Source organism: Stegodyphus dumicola, chromosome 1 (genome assembly GCF_044657685.1).
Source record: "Stegodyphus dumicola isolate Sdum_Otavi_A_Nest chromosome 1, ASM4465768v1".
Taxonomy (NCBI): Eukaryota; Metazoa; Arthropoda; class Arachnida; order Araneae; family Eresidae; genus Stegodyphus; species Stegodyphus dumicola.
In genome coordinates, this window is record NC_140768.1 from 200,942,353 (window position 1) to 200,959,911 (window position 17,559).

The window sequence follows — 17,559 nt, forward strand, 5'->3', positions numbered from 1 at the left end:
AATAACTGGTATAATTTAAAACACATTTCATTTGTGATGTATTCACACTATATACTTTGATGAAATAGTTATCATTTATTCCTTTAAGTCATTTTAGTTAAATTTATTATAATTTATTTTATAATAAATTTAAACAAAATAAATTTATTTTATTTATTTATAAGTGAAAATATTCACGCAAAATGGTGCAGAATAGTGTTACTCTCTGAAGAGGAGAGAACCGTTTGAAACTCCTTCGAAATGTACAGAAGTTTTGTTTAAAATCTACCTGCATCTAAATTACAATTTTGCTTCATTTTAAGTTATTAATAATTGAAATTACAGCTACATGTTTCTAAAACATTCAGATAAAAATTATAAGAAATGCAAGATAAAGGGGATAAAGTGGGGAAAGCAACCAGAACTCATTCCAATATGACTTGACTGAATATCGTTGTTATGAATGGCTGAAAAATGAAAGAATCTTTTCGCATAGCTTCTAGATTTTCAAAAAGATATCTCTCATTGAATAATGATAGATCTTTTGTAATAAAAAAATAAATGTAATGTAAATACACCGACTTTAAAATTTATCCGAATCCCTTCTTATTCATCCTGAATCAGGCCTTTAACTTTGTTTTTTGTTATGCAAAGCTTTGCAACTTACAGACAGCGAAAAATTGACAACTGCCTGCAATTAGGATTGAAAACTGCATATCATTTTTTTATTCTTGCTAATAACAAGTATTTAAGGCTTTCATAATTTTTTTCATGTGATCAAGGAAATGCATGTTACAACTAAATTTAACTTCTCTCTGCTGTCTTTGAAGCATTCCAAACAGAATTAAAAAGCTAAGGCACACATGCTGTTATCCCAGTTCCTCCTAAAAATAGTTATTTCTGAACCAGCAGACAGATATACGAAAATGAATGGTAGTGTAAGCAAACCCGCGTATTATGTAGGCCAACGCCGGCCCGGAGGCCGTTGCACGGTCAACATTCCATCTCTGACCCTTATTACCGCTCGAGCCGCCATTCATCTTTCTCTCGCCGGGTACTGCAGGGGATATTTTTACGTTTCCGAGAAGAAAATCTTCACATGCCAGATAATCTACCGATTTAAGCACCGATCACGCCTACACAAGCATTCCTAGTCACAGAAAGAAAATGATTGTTGATCGCGCGCCCTAATCTGCCGAGTGAGATCATGAAGCACGGACCGCGTATCACTTAGAGCGAGCGAGCTAGATTACAGTTTCGTTTTGCCGGAAGCTTTCCGAAAGACAGTCAACAGTTCTGCATCCGCTTTTGCGACACAAACAATTGACGCTTTGGGTAAAATCCGAAGGATATGTTTGTGGCGGATATGCAGTGAAACCTTCCTAAGCTCTATAAACGGCCTTCCATTGGTATATGACCTTCCATAATTTATAAATATAAAACCTTCGATACTTTTCCATGGTATGGAGCCTTTTGTGGTCATGGTATTCCATGGGTTCCATGGTATATAATCTTATACCCTCTACAAATGATTTTGTTCATCTTTGAAGGGGGGCTTTAAGAGAGAAGATGGTCAATACCGATGTTTATTTATATTCTAAATGAAATAATGTCACTTTCAGAGATGGTCGTCTCAGAAAGGTGATTTTCATGATACACAGCTGAAATAATACAATGTTGCGAAAAACGACAAACGAATGAAAACTAAATTTTCGTCTCCATTTTTAGCGCTAGACGTGTTATTTTTCTACAAAACTACTTTTTGTTCGTATCACTTTTCAAAGTGCTGCCATCAAATGTTATCGCGATGTATTATTAAAAAAAAAAAAATAAATAATGTAGAACTTGTATTTATGCATGTATGTTCCTCTTATTGTGGAAAAGCCACCAAATTTTTAATACACGTAGGCCTCCATATGAATATGTGCACCTTGAAGTCCGAACTTTGAATTTGTTTCTTTATTTATTTCATATTTTGTAGAAATTTAATGAATTTTTGATTCAGCGATTGCAAAAAGAGCAATGGCAACACTCTTCAGAATAAAGCATTTTTATCTCCAGTGCTCCAAACTGTCGTCATTCGTCAAAATGTAAGATATTTGTTTTTCAGTTTTAATCAACAAACTCGGATATCTGAAAACAATGTGTTGCCACTGCCAGAAAAAAAAGTAATATTATTTTCCACGTTCCAGCGTGTTGCCAATCAGTAAAGCATAAGATATTTAACTTTCAGATTTAATCTGTTTTCTACTTTTTAATATAATTGGTTGAATTAAAATGCATTAAAATAAGAGCTATCTAATCAAAAAATATTAAATATTTTTACGAAATTGCACTAGCTGAATAAAATCATTACATACTTTTTTGTGATAACCGTTTTAGCCGGTTGCCTGCATGCGTAGATAGTTTTTAAAGAAATAAGTACGCTCTTTTTAAATATTTTGAGATTTTAGTGTTGAATTTTATAGGGTGGAAGTGCGAGTGAACGTGATATTTAATAAATAAAGTTAAATCTATAGAAAGTTAATAATAAAAACTCCAAAAATAAGTAAGTCTTTTAGCTAAGTAAACTGAACATTGATATAATGACCTGAAGACTAAAAGAAAAAAAAAAGAAAAAAAAAAAAAAAAAAAAAAACCGGAAAGTTTTCAGATTTTACAACATACATATGCACACTTATGCAGATTCTTCATTATTTAATTTCTTTAAATATAGCACAGGGCTATAATATGTGGTGGGAGCAATTTGAAAAGTGAAACAGATATTTAAAGTTTCGATGCAAAATGGCAAAACGAAATGAATATGAAAGGAACGGGCCAAATTTCAGAGTTATCGAATATTTGCATTAAATATTCAGGAAATACGTCAATAAATATGTAGTGTTATACATAGATCTATAAATAAATATATTTAAGAAATCAAGGGGGAAGTTATTTTGATTTGTAAAAAATGCTGAAATCTAGCCATTGTCTAAAAATTTAGTCTTTGAATCGTGCATATTCTTTAAAAGAATGCTACATAAAATAACTGTGTAAAGAAATCATATTGATTACGCAAGGAATTGAATGTCTTAAGTTCACTTATAAATAAAAGTACTAATAAAATTTAATCTTTTTTTAAAATAAGTTGAAAATATGTTATTTGTTTCAGTTTCTATAAAATTGATTCCAATAAACGCTGTTATCAATGAGTAAGACCTTTATCTTCCGTATTAAAAAAATGCTTTGCTTAACACAGCCATTCATCATTTAAAATAATTTAAAATATCCTTTTATCTGGATGTCATAACAATATTTTACAGTAATTTTACACTGTGATCGGGGGGGGGCGGAGAAAGAATGAGATAAGTGAAGCATTTGTCTCAGGAGAACAAACAGAAGAAGCGCCAAACTAGCTATGAAAATTTTAAAATTCATTTAAAAAATTTTTGATATCAAGAAGCATAAAATCTTGTGTGTTATGAAAATTCCAGATGAATTTCGAATGTATATATAGCTGTAATAGTATTAGTAATGTAATTAGCATTCGTAATTTCAAGCATTAGTCGTGGTAAAGGAAATTCAATTGAAATGCAATTGATTAAAATTCGACTGAAATGGAAAATAAATAAAATGCAATTTAAAAAATATTTTAGAAAAAATACAGAAAAATAAATTATTGAAAAGTTTGCGAGACAATGCTGACTCATCAGGGAGAATTAGCTTATCTCACTGTCTCTCATTGCTCACACATCGTGTTTCTTCCTTGTAATGCATGTAATATAAAAATTTTAAAAAAAGTTTTATTAATTATAATTATCAATGTACCAAAATTAACAAACCCGTTCAAGAATTCCCCTACACGATGTAAAACATTTTAATACAGTAATTTAAAACTGTAAAACGCGCTGAAAATACGCAAGTATCTAATCAATTCAAAAGAACAAAACATGTAAATAAGTTATTTACAAAAAGAAAAATACCCTATATTACAAAAATATTACAAATATATTCAATCAAATTAATAGCGTCATATTTAAAATAGTAAAATTATGCCAGAAAAAAATTTAAAAGCTTTAATAAACGCTTTTCTTTACAACGAAAAGTTCAACTAACTAACGGGTTTTTTTTTTTTTTTTTTGTTTTTTTTCTTAATTCCAAGGGCAAGCGTATTTGTCCGTAATTGTCAGATTTAACATAGGCGCTAAAATTAGTAAGAAGGCAAAATATTGGTAGCGTGCGATGGAACGGCTAGATAGTACGACAAACTGTTAATTCGAAAGCCAGTAAATCTATTTTTTAAGTTTCTGGCAAAAGTCATGAAACAGAAAAAAGATACAGAAAATGATAAAAATCGTCATGCGAAACGATCTGTAATTGCGACTTTAGAAATTAATTGAATCTTTGTTAATAAAAGTATAGCAGCCAGAAAGACAGAATATTTTACATTTGTACATTTGTACAAATCTTTCAATCTAAGCCATCCAACTTTACTCTCATTTTAAAGGTTTCGGATAATGCCTTCATATCACCTAAACTAAAAGATTAAAATTTGAAATAAATGCTTCCTTTTTGAGATAAAAATTGATAAAATTTGAAACAATTTGGTTATCCATTAGAGTTTTAATTAGCAAGGGGATTTCACTTTTAATATCTGGAATGTATGTACAAATATTCCTAATCCTTTTAAGTTGACTGACTGCATTATTGTGAAGGAAAATTATAAAATAACTGCATGTGATTTTTCGCAGAAATGCAAAATTAGTCAAAGAGAAAAAAATTAGGTAGGAGGAATTTTATATAAAATTTTATCGATTGCGAAGTCAACCGGAGATCCTTCTCGTTTTACAGTTGCCTAATTTTATATTTTAGGTTGACATGTGTGTTTCCTTTACATAATTAACTGCTGTATGTAAAAAATGCCAAAAAAAGGCCACATGAATTTTCTGACTCTAGACAAACTCAAACAAAGAAGTATTTTACAGTTCTACTTAGTAAAACTAAATCCGGTAGTCCTCCATTTAGTATCATAAAAAAATGATTGTTGACTGGACATGCTTTTCGTTTTAATCCGCCGAATAATGTCATGAAACACGGGCGCAACAAACAGAATGAGGGCTACATTCAGCAAGCTGGTTTATTGTTTCGTCTTGCAGGAATCGTTTCGAAAGATAGAAAACAACGCTACATCCGCTTTTGCAGCAAATTCAGAATTAATGGAGATTAATGGAGCAAGTAGAATGCCGAGAGAATTCTTTGCAAGTGGGATCCTGTGATTCTGCTCTGAATGGGTTCTGAATTTTCAACAAAGATGAAAAAATCGAAATCCCTTCAGTTTTTCTTATTTTAGTTTTCAGCTATATACACTTGAAACTCAAATATCCAGGGAAATGGGTGCAAATGCCACATTGAATACCTGAAACAAACACAAGGCCTTGAATGAAACGCAAAGTCGCGACATATTCAATAATTAACTTCTGCTTCTTTCCCCATCTAGCTGAAAGAATATTACCCAAAACACGTGCACACTTAGGATACATCATTTATGGTATAGCTAATAAGTAGAAGAGTTTAAAGAACACTGTTTGCTGAAAGGTGTTCCCCCCCCCGAATTGGCGGCCAATTAGTCGACTTGGCCACAACAAAGGCCGAAAGTGGGAGCCACTTTATTGTGGAAGAATATAATAGGTTGACCATTGTTACCTCTTGTGAAGGCATGGACAATTACAGCCATGCCTTCTCCGGGATTCGGCCGGGCCCCTCAGTACCGCAGTAGTCTCCTCCATCCACTATATCTTCTGAACAACTTGAAAGTGCTTTTAAAATGACTGATTTGTCATAGGTTCATGCTTCTACAGAGCGTAAACATGTTAATAATACGAACTAGTATTCTGATATGTTTTAATTATATAACTTTTATGTAATTATGAGTTCTCAATTCGTAAATTTCTTCTGAAACCAAGCCAGATTAAGGGCAAACTGAAATCCTTCTTGTAGCTCAAGCAAGAACAGTGGTAACACTTTTTATAGAAGAAAAAAAAACAACTGTAAAGATAATACTGTAATACTGCAACTGTAGAGATAATACATGGTAACTCAATATCGTCACTCCAGAGGATAAGATCGCTGACCACTAGTAGCTCGGCTGGGGTTCGAATCTCGGTGAACGGTTTCACTGCACTGGTGTTTTCCTGTTTTTTCTCCATGCGCAATGAGAAGCCGAACTAGTTTTAATTTAAAAAGCCGCCTTTATAAGACTTTATCTAAAAGATAAAGGCTTAAAGTCTCTAAGATAAAAGGACTTAAAGTCTCTAAGAGACTTTAAGCCTTTATCCTTCCGCTTAAGCAGCGAGTTCTCGTGTGCCTTGTTATCTTATCTTCAGCTATCGACGACTTGTTATCATTGATTAAACAAGTAAAGTGGTAACAAATGTACAAACTGAGCATTAAAAACTGAAGATCATTGTAGACGCATATTCACAGATTCAAAGTTGCAAATTGCGATAAGATCATAGAATCGCACACAAGGCAAACGCTAAAATCAGTCATCAGTGTTTCATACAGCTATCTTGAAAAAAGCTATCTCAAAAAATCATACAGCTATCTCAAAAGGTGGCAATGCTTATACTGTTTCCTAAAGGGGGGAAGGGGAACGCAGTGATAGAAAATTCTAGAAAAATCAATTCTACTTGTTGAAAATTTGTTCTCCAAAAAATGACTTATCATACTCTATGTGTACAATATGACCATGAAAATAAGCACCAGCTCTGACTTGCACAAATCGTTTATGAAAATCGGGCAGGAAATATTGCAGTCATCCAATATTTTCTGAATTCCTACATTTGTTAACAAAAAACTTATAAGTAATACTAAATAAAAAATATAACAAGAGACAACAAGATAAATATTATACAGAATGTACAATAAACAAATATAAAATTACGATAAAAATCAAAAATAAGTAAATAAATAAAAACACAGATAGTTTGGTAAATTACAGCAGAATTTTATTAGTTCGTAGTTTGGAATCAAGGAAAAGAGATAAAAGGTATCCAAATAGCTTTGGGAGATACATATTATCATTTTCAATTTAATTTTTTCTCATTTCCATTTTGTCATTTACTACCTTTCATTTCCTCAGCGCTTCTCGCAAGCCTAATGTTAATTTAGCTGAAAGAAAAAGTTCCACATTTTTTATTCAAATGTTTCACGAAAAAATGGGAAAGTTTTCCAGAGCATGTTGTATTTTTTCTATTATCTTTTTCTATATATTTTGTACAATATCTACACTAATAGAGGCAAATTTAAGAGAGAAATCACAACAAGCTGGATCATGTAAGCCAGTGGTCACAAACTGGCGGCCACAGAAGTCATTTCACGTAGCCTACAAACTTAACATTTACCTTAATTAATTAACTTTATTATCACAAGAATTTGCGTTAAGATTTAAGACTTTAATGGAACTTCACATTATTTTTAATACCATTAAAAACACATCTTAGAAACGCCCCAGAATATGTACAACTGGAGCTAGTTATCTGTGATGTAAATCGTCTGTTTTTGTACTTATCAAAAAATAAATATCCTCAGTTAAAAATTTTTGCAACAAGAATAATTGCTTTATTTGGGAGTACTGTCACAAGTTATACGTTAACTATTTTTTTCTGCAGCTGAATATTAAGAAGTTTGAAAAAAGAACCACAGTGACCCATGCGATTACAAATTCGTGAAGAAAATAATTTCTATTAATTTTATTAAAGCTTTATCAAAATCCGTTATTTATAGTAAGGAATAAAGAAGTTTATGATTATTTACATACAAATGCGTGTATATTTTCTATATGCATCAAAGAAAAGCTTAATAAATTAAAGAAAGAGAATAGGTTGTACTTTAAGTTAAAAGTGACGTATTTGGTGGTTTATTCAGAAAATTAGAATGATTCGAAATAAATGTCAGTAAATTTAACTGTAAATACACTTGAGTTGTAAACTACAACTATCAGAAATTTCTTGTAGATACTAAACTAGATTTTTGTGTTAAAATAAATATAAATTGGAATTTTTTTCCCTTGCGCCTTTATTATTACTCTTTATGTGTCCCTGGTTAATTATCTACTGTAACCAATCCTTTAAGTCTGCTGCTAATTTAAACTGTTGGACTAACTGTAACAACAACGGTGCCCTCTGGTGAGTAGCCAGAAAAGGACTTCAGTAAAAGCCAAGTGTTTAATTAACCGGATAGGTTGTTTCAGACTCTTCTTGCTCTGTAATTTTCTTAAAGTTTTCTTAAAATCCGTGTGTAACTTAAACCTGTTAATAAATAATTGTTACACTATAAAGGACTCTTATATGACCCTATCCAACACGACCTCCTTATACCCCAAATCAGTAAAAAAACTTTTTCCATTTTGGGGGGGGGGATGGCCTTTCAGCTACTTGTCAGATTGTGCATTTTACCTGCAAACAGTTTCAGTTTGATAATACTGAATGTAAGCTAAACCAAAGACCTGGACAGAATTTACGCTTTTAGAGGACATAAGACCGGAGAGAAAAAAAAAAAAAAAAGTGTGAAAGCTTTCAGATTTTATATTACGCCCAAAAGGCCACGTACATGTTTCGAGAGCATTTGGGCTAATGTCCTTTTGGGCTAAAAATATTTAAAACCATACTATCTTTAGAATTCCCGATAGACAGCCTCGCGCGCTGGTGATAAAAATGTTTATTTCTTTACAGTGTTGCCCGCTTTGAAATCGTTGAGTTTGTTAATGAAAAATTCGTTTAAGTTTTACAAAATATGAAAGAGACAATAAAACAAATTCAGGCTTCCAAGGTGCCCATGTTTGGGTGGAGGACTACATTATTCAAAATTTACCCTCTAGGTATACCGTCATTTTTTCACAATGCGAGAAACGTACATATATTCATGCAGATGTTTCTATTGTAATGCTGGCCAACAAAGTTGAAGCTGCACTTTAATAATGAAGACAACAATACAGGCAATTAAACCGTTAATTATTTACGGTAAAATATTTAAGGAATACGAACAATTAATTGTGCATCATGCGTACCTATAATATATGCCATATAAAGCTATAAAATAGAAGCTGCATGTATTAAAAATATTTATATATGTTTCAACCTTACACGATTTTCGTCGTCATAGATATTATTCACGCAACATTTGAGAAATTACGATCCATGATCTTCTCTTGGACTTTTTTTTTTTTTTTTTTTTCCTCTGACCGTCGGGAACTGAGCAAAGTGGAAACAATAGCATGCGAGTCTTTCACGTGTTAATAATAACAACATATTTCATCCTAAAAGTGATTCACTGCTATTACTTGGAATGATTTCAGGGATATTCGAGTCACGTTTTCAGTTTTTGCGTTGCATGTGATGTATTCAAAATAAATATTCAGGCTCTTAACATTTCCTTAATGGGAAATCTTAAGAGAAGAACATAAAGCATAATAACGGTACTTTTATTTAGTGTCATTTGTTTAAGAAAGGTCAAAACGGAGCTTTCTTGACTTAATATTTTTTTTTTTTTTTTTTACTTTACTCCTTTCATTTTTTAGTTTGGGTTCAACGTATTTTGCTTGCTCTGAAATGCGAGCTCTCGACAGTTTAGCTTTAATCATAGATCGTGAATAATGCTTACAAGCATTATTTTCAGTTATTTATCATAGGCATGCCGTATCTTCAATTAAAATGTTTCTTTAAATGAGGCAAGAATTTTCTGGCAACAGTTTGATCAGTGTAAGCAAAACGATTTTGCATATAGTCTTTTATACGATGCAAAAGTACTGGTAAATAATTTGATTGATCTAGGTAATTTCTAATTCGTATTTCCTATCAGATTTAAATTTTCCTCAGAACTCTCCCTTAATTTTCTCTAAACCTTATGGAACAATTGATAGCAGTTAATAGTTATCTGTTGGTTTTAAACAACACTGATTATTAATTTTGTGTATATAAGATCTATAATTGCTCAAATATCTTGTAGAAGTTTGGAATTTATGAAAGCATAATGAACATTTTATTAACCGGACTTTCTTGCTTTACGGGGACCAATAAAAATTAAATGTTATGTCTTTAAAATTTTCCTCTACCGCTCTACTAAAAGAGTTTTATCAAAATTCCGTACACCCTATTTAAGGAAACTGTGCAATTGGAAGTACATGCAGAGGATCAAAAGCTGAGATGAAATCCGGTAATTTTCACAATCAATAGCATTGTAATATCCGGTGAACCTGAAATTAAACTTTTTGATATTGACAACTGCATTTCATTATTGGTAGCTTAAAGAAAAACGAGAAACATTATCCCCTTCCCCATACAGGTCATTTTGTTTTTAACTAACAAAATTACTCTTACGCAATAAAACTCAACTATTGCTAAGCTGCAAGCAAATTATGCATCAATTTTCGCTAAGCTGTATACTTAGGAATGTACACTGCGGAAAAAAGTTAAAGGAACAGCTATAAAGTGGTACTTTATATTAATTATCTTAAGTGAAATCTAATGCAAGAAGTCATTTGGTAACTCAAAGCCAGTGCTATTACATAGTCTAATGGGATTCACTACTCAGAAATATGCAAATATTAGAGCCAGCTCTTTCGGCACATATGGTAAGGAGTGCTTCAAAGACTTCAAGGATTGTACGAGTAGTTGAATAAAATGTTCAAATGTTGAAGATGAACCACATCGTTGAGAAGGCATTTGATGGATTGTAAGAAAGGAGGTGCGATTGCAGTAATGGAAACAGGACAGAGACGGACATAGATCTTGGACCTAAAAGTAGCAAAACGCATCATATCAAGCTCTTGATATGATGCATTTTGCACTAGTGATGTATGTAGCCAACAAGGTCAATGTGGAAAGCATGCCACGAAAGGCACTCAGGAACGATACTTGGCAACGACTACTACAGGAAATCGATAACTGATGCCAGTCCAGATTGCGAAATAACTTCTTGCAATTGGACGGGCTGGATTACCCAGATACCGTGAATGACATTCTGCATAAAAGAGAGTTGTATACTAAGTAGCTCATGGTTTCTGTCCCACTCACCTGGGTTGCGAACTGCACAAGGTTGTAATGATGTAGAGATCATTGCGATTGGAACACTGGAGCAGAGTTTTCCTTAGATATGAATTTCTTTTTTGTGCGGAGAATGGTTCCAGATGTGTTGCAGCCTGAAGGGAAAACAATACACGCAATAAGCATAAAAATATACTTGGGAGACATCGATACAAATGTGATCGAATCATTGCATGGGCGATTATCATTTTGATGATCGCCTATACCATGCCGTGCTGAAATATAAAGGAATGATCAGTACAGCTAGAAATGCTAAAATATACAGAAATGAGGTTCTTGATTCTTATGCTAAGTTGTTTAGGGGTACAATTGATAATAACTTCTTCCTGATAAGCGATAATGCTCATCTCCATCGCGATGCATTAATTGCCGATTACCTTACCACGTATGAGAGGGAAATAATCTAGCGAATGGAATGTATCGCCTATTTTCCGGATTTAAATCCGATAGAACATGTATGGGGACAAACTGGAACCTGATTTGTACCACTGTAGCTCCACCTAGTACTTTTCAGGGGTTTCAAGGCGCTAGACACTGTGAATATACGTTTTTAGTGCAGAACTCTTGTGAAATCTAATACACAGCTTGGAAAATTGCTGTATAGTTTGTATTCAGTCAGACTGATAATACACGATAGTAATTTTTTCTGTGTATCTCTAAAACTTTTGTAATATAAACTTTTTTCTATTCCCCTTTATATCCCACTTTTGTATTTTTATTTAATTTTTTTTTTCCCCGGAATTGAAGAAATTTTGCATTTTGAAGCTACGTCAGGGATGACCCAATAAAGATTTTATGCAAATTCCAATTTCATAAAATCACTCGAATTACCTAAGTTTTTTAGTCGTTTCTTCAATTTTTCCTGCCAGGATAACTCTTGTTTCAATTACCCAAAACTTCTAGCATACCAGAAATGTCTACTAACTCCATTCATCAAGAACTTCAAAGTCTGGCATTCAACGAAAAATAAAAGATGATTTTTATATTAGAAACATTTCTAGTGGAGTCTTCCCAAAGATTTTGGACAGTTAATTTTAGTTAAGTTACGAAAACACTTATCATCAAGAATTGACAAATTTCCATCACTATGCAGGAGGTAAATTCTTCAGCAGAGTATGGCAGTTTTCACTGTATTGCCGTTTTAGGTGACATGATTTAATTCGTGTTTCGAACTGTAATTATGTCATTTAACAAACCAAGATGTTTAAACACCGTCATTAGTTAAATCTTTACTTTTCATTATGTATCTAATTGTATTTAAAATATATTTAATTTGAAATATATTCAAAGAATAACTTATTTTTTTTTTAACATCTGCAGAAATGATCTACTGTGTTTACTATCGTAATAATCGCACTTTTTTTTACCAATTTATCATTCTGAAAATCTAGGTACGACTATTATGGGTGGAAATCTGCTGTACAATACTGTACACTTTTGATGATTTTATCTGCTTCAAAACAGGGGTGCGACTATTCCGCGAGGGCGACTATTACGCCAGTAACCACGGTAATTAATAGAATAAAGAGGTGTCTAACATTATGTATTATGTACTTTGGGTACAACATCATCTAGTTTTTTATAACGTACCTGACAGATTTAATTTAAAAACGTAAGTTATGATGTACTTAGTTGATAAATTATAAATATTACTTTTCGAACAACACTATTCGAATTAGCTCTTCAATTTTCAGATAGCGCTTAAACGCAGAACCTATTTTTAAATCTCAAAATAGTGCTCAGTGATGCTTCAAAGGCCTCATCAAAATTACAAATTTCAAGAAAGGGATATAGAAATTCCGGGCACCCGTCGTCTGTTTCACGCATGACATGGCTTAAAAAGTAGAAAATTAACCTTTGCACCTGTCAGTATCACCCGCCCGTCAGCCCACGGACCCTTTTACCCCCACATGACAAAGCCATGGAGGTAGCCATGGACAAAGCAGTAGTACCTTCCACAACCCCACAAATCTGAAACAATAACCACTTTCATGACTTCCTGCTTTCGCTGCCTTTGTGACAAGGATCCCTTTTCGTTATAAAACGCAGCACTTTGCGTGCAGAAGACCTGTGATGGAGTGTCACGTTACCAAGGGCAACCGCTGACACCACTTCCCTTCTAGCTTCGAAATGGGGTCGCCACCTCAGTATTTGTTAAATTCACAGCGTCTGTCAACCTGCTAATAAACTAACTCAGAGATTATAATTTCTACAACTTATTGCTTTATGTGGGAGCTTTATGTGTGGTCATCAAGTTGATGAACAAAAATAACTTATTAATTAGTTAAATGAATAATTAATTAAATAATAAATAATGAAAAATCAATTTTATGAAAAATCTGAAAGATTTCAGATTTTAAATTACGACCAACGGGGTGTTTTTTTTAACATTTTGTGTGTTACCTTTATTTATTAAATATCATGTTCTTCGCACTTAAACCATAAAATTCAGTTCAAGAGCAATATCCCAAAATATTTTTTTCTCTCGCTCTGGAGATAAAAATGTTTTTTTCTCTACAACGTTGCATTGCTCGCTTTGAAATCCTTAAGTTTGTTAATAAAAAATTCGTTAATGTTTTACAAGATATGAAATCCATAGTAAAACAAATTTCAGATTTGGGCTTCCAGATGCAGGAGAATTACGTTATTCAAAATTTGATGGCTGTAGGTATCGTTGTTTTATCACAATGCGAGAAACATACATATATTTATGCAGATTCCCCTTTGGACTAATAAATGAAATTCATCTGAAGAGGGCATTTCAATCTTGAAAGATTCTTCGTTAGTTTTGCATTTATTTTTATAACGTGTTATTTAATCAGGAAGATATCAAATTATATATAAGACGAAACACCTTCGTATTTACGTATTTTTATTAATTATTGCTCATTGAACGGGAGTTGGTTTGTTCCCCTTGAAAAGTCAACTAATTTCCGATAAATGACAATGATTACATGTTTTTAATTTTCCTTTTACAATTGAAATTTTATTCTTCATGATGATTTAATTCCAGTCCCAGTTAAAACATTATTAACATTTTACTTTCCGGTTACTTCAAAACATCTTTCAAAATATTACTTACCAGTATGGATTCACTCTTTTAAAATAATTCTACTTTAATTAAACTTATTAGATAATATAATCAATTAATCAATATTGTTTAGGAAATAAATTATTATTAACTAACTTTGCAGCATTTGCGCAAGTAGTAGTAACTTGTTTTCGCACTAAATGAATTTAAGATCACACAACATATATATATATATTATTTATCTTTTGTAATATTATATGTTTATTTCAACTTTACTTTGAATTCTATTTCATAATGACAATTTCCAATGTTTAATTTTTACAAATAATATAGAACTCAAATGCATAAACATGAGGGTGTCGGGGACGGTTACTCGAGTTTTTTCGTATTTCTCTACAGAATTGCTTTTTACTCCAATTTGAATTGGCTAAAATGCTTCATAAGAATAAGTTCTTTGAGTGTCAGGATTGGTTCGTAATCCCTTCTATTCACGGAAATATTTGGCTTGACTAGAATTGCCGGTTTGGCTTTACCTTATAACTCGAGTAAAGACGAAACACCTTCGTATTTACGTATTTTTATGAATTATTGTTCATTGAACGGTAGTTGGTTTGTTCCCCTTTAAAGTCAACTAATTTCCGATCAATGACAATGATTACATGTTTTTAATTTAATTTTTCCTTTTACAATTGAAATTTTGTTCTTCATGATGATTTAATTCCAGTCCGCGTTAAAACATTATTAACATTTTACTTTCAAGTTACTTCAAAACATCTTTCAAAATATAACTTACCAGTATGGATTCACTCTTTTAAAATAATTCTACTTTAATTAAACTTAGGAGATAATATAATCAATTAATCAATATTGTTTAGGAAATAAGTTTTATATATAGAGAGAAAGAAGATCTGTCTCATTTGTACCATCTCTCATCTTCGTAAATCATTTGTAGAAGAAAGCGAGAAGAGAGGATGAAATAGTACGGATTTTAATAAAGGGAAAGAATGGTAAAAGTTCAGTTAGGACATCATTCTGGAATTCTGTGCTGTTGAAATACGAATTTTATGTTCCAGCCCAATTGCAGATTACAAGTTTCCCTATTCATGCAGTGTAGCTCATCCTTTAATGAATCGCTAAGTTCATGAGTAACTGATGGAATCAAATAGTTTTGTTTAAAAGCAGTACTGTCTTAAAAGAATCAATAACTTGGACTTTTATAGTGTTATACGAACTTATCTAAGCAACTTTTACAAGAAGAGCAATAAATAATATTGACAAAATATAGGCGATATAAATTGTTACATACACTGAACGACCCGAGGGTGTTGAATACACCCCCGGGTCGTTCTTATAGTTCCCGAGAATTGAAATGGTATTGACGAAGAGTTGTGTTGGGTTTTCCAATGCGGCGACCAGACACAACATTAAAATTGCTTATTTGATAAGTCTTACCAAATTGTAAATTAGGCATGGCCAAACTAGCGTCTTACGAGCCATATGCGGTTCTTTGGCTCGTTAAATGTAGCAGGATTAATAAGCAATATTTTTATTTTTTAGATATCCTGTCACAATAAGCTCATTCTAAAAATTAATAATTAAATTTAAAATAATAATACGAGTACAATAATTTCAAAATAGACCACTTGAGCTAATTATCAAAGCATTAAGCACAAAAATATTTATGCTTCTGTGATTTTGTCTATTGAAACAGCAGAAAGATAACATACTTAGTAAACATTCAACGTTAACAATGAGCATCGAATCTTATTAAGGAATCACGAATATGTATACGTGTAACTTGCATTATAGGAAAAAAATAAGTTGATAATCCAGTTTCGGATCTAATGAGTAGTTTAAGCGATTTGCTGTAATATTTTCCGTATGTAGATTCTCTCGTTAATGGTTTATGAAAAACTAATTATACCGTTTTTTAAGCTCAAAACCATGGTAAGGTACAGTTAATTAAAAAATAATTTCTGTATTTCGATTTCAGTTTTTCTGAAGTTTTACTTCCATGCACTTTTATTTCTCCCCCTCCCCTCCAAATTGTTATTTATCATTAATTATTATAAAAAGCGCCACGTCGTTTCTCTATATAAATACATATACTTATGCTAAAACCAGTTGATTATTATAACCAAAAAAATTTTTTAAGTAAAAATGATAAAAAAATATCTATACACAGTAGACAGATTAAGTTGGAATATTCTAAGAATACAAGGTAAATTCAGAAATACTAAGAATCAGAATTCAGAAATACATTTCATTTGCTTTTGTTCTGTATATTTAAAAATATAAAAGTTAAAACTGCAGAATTCTTGTTAATTTTCTTGGATTATTTTTTTTTATATTCAAAAATCTTTTATTACTTTAAATATCCGTTCGTGTCACTCGAAATTGCTCATTTGTGACATGCGTTAACTTCGTGGTGTAATTGGAAATACATCCAATTGACAGCTGGGAAGCCTACAGTTAGAAAACCCAGTGACGCCTTTGCTGTTTTTTCATGTTTCCCGCTCCGACAAGTACCTAACAATTACATATTTTGTAAGTATATTAAAAACATTTCGTAGCTGGTCTAACTTTGATGTAAATTTTTTTTATTACTATGTTTGCAGTTTGTGTACAAATTGTTACATGTATGATTGTAGAAATTTCACCATCAAGTTTCATTTAACTCACATTTGGGCCAGCTTTTTCTCACTATTTTACATTTTAGAAATATACGCAAGACTTTCTTCCCCCTTCTTATATCACCTTTATTTTCAAATTATGTCAAACTATTTATAATTTCCAGTTACTTTTGAAACAAAAGAATGATTTCCTAGTATAATATCAGCAGATTGAAAAAGAGTTTTTTTTCCCCTTCGATAAAATTAAAAAAAAGTTTCTTATGTATTTTTGGTTTCATTTTGCAATCTAATATTTATTACGCTTAAGCTTTAATATATTTCTAAGTATAATCACCTTTCACAATTCTTCACAGTCTGAAATAAAATAACAATAAATAAAGCGACTGAACAAAATTCTAAAAAGAAAATCTGAAAGGTTTCAGATTTTAAATTACGTCCAAAGGGGCGTTTTTTAAACATTTTGTGTGTTACCTTACCTTTATTTATTAAATATCACGTTCTTCGCCCTTAAACCATAAAATTCAGTTCAAGAGCAATATCGCAAAATAATTTTAAATTGAGCATGTCTTTAGAATTTCGGATACACTCTCTCTCGCGCTGGAGATAAAAATGTTTTTTCTGTACAACGTTGCCATTGCTCGCTTTGAAATCCTTGAGTTTGTTTATCAAAAATTCGTTAAAGTTTTATAAAATATGAAATCAATAATAAAACAAATTCTAAATTTCCAATTTGGCCTTCCAGATGCCGATATTCGCCGTAGAATTACGTCATTCAGAATTGGATGGCTGTAGGTACCGTTGTTTTACCACAATGCAAGAAACGTACAAACATTTA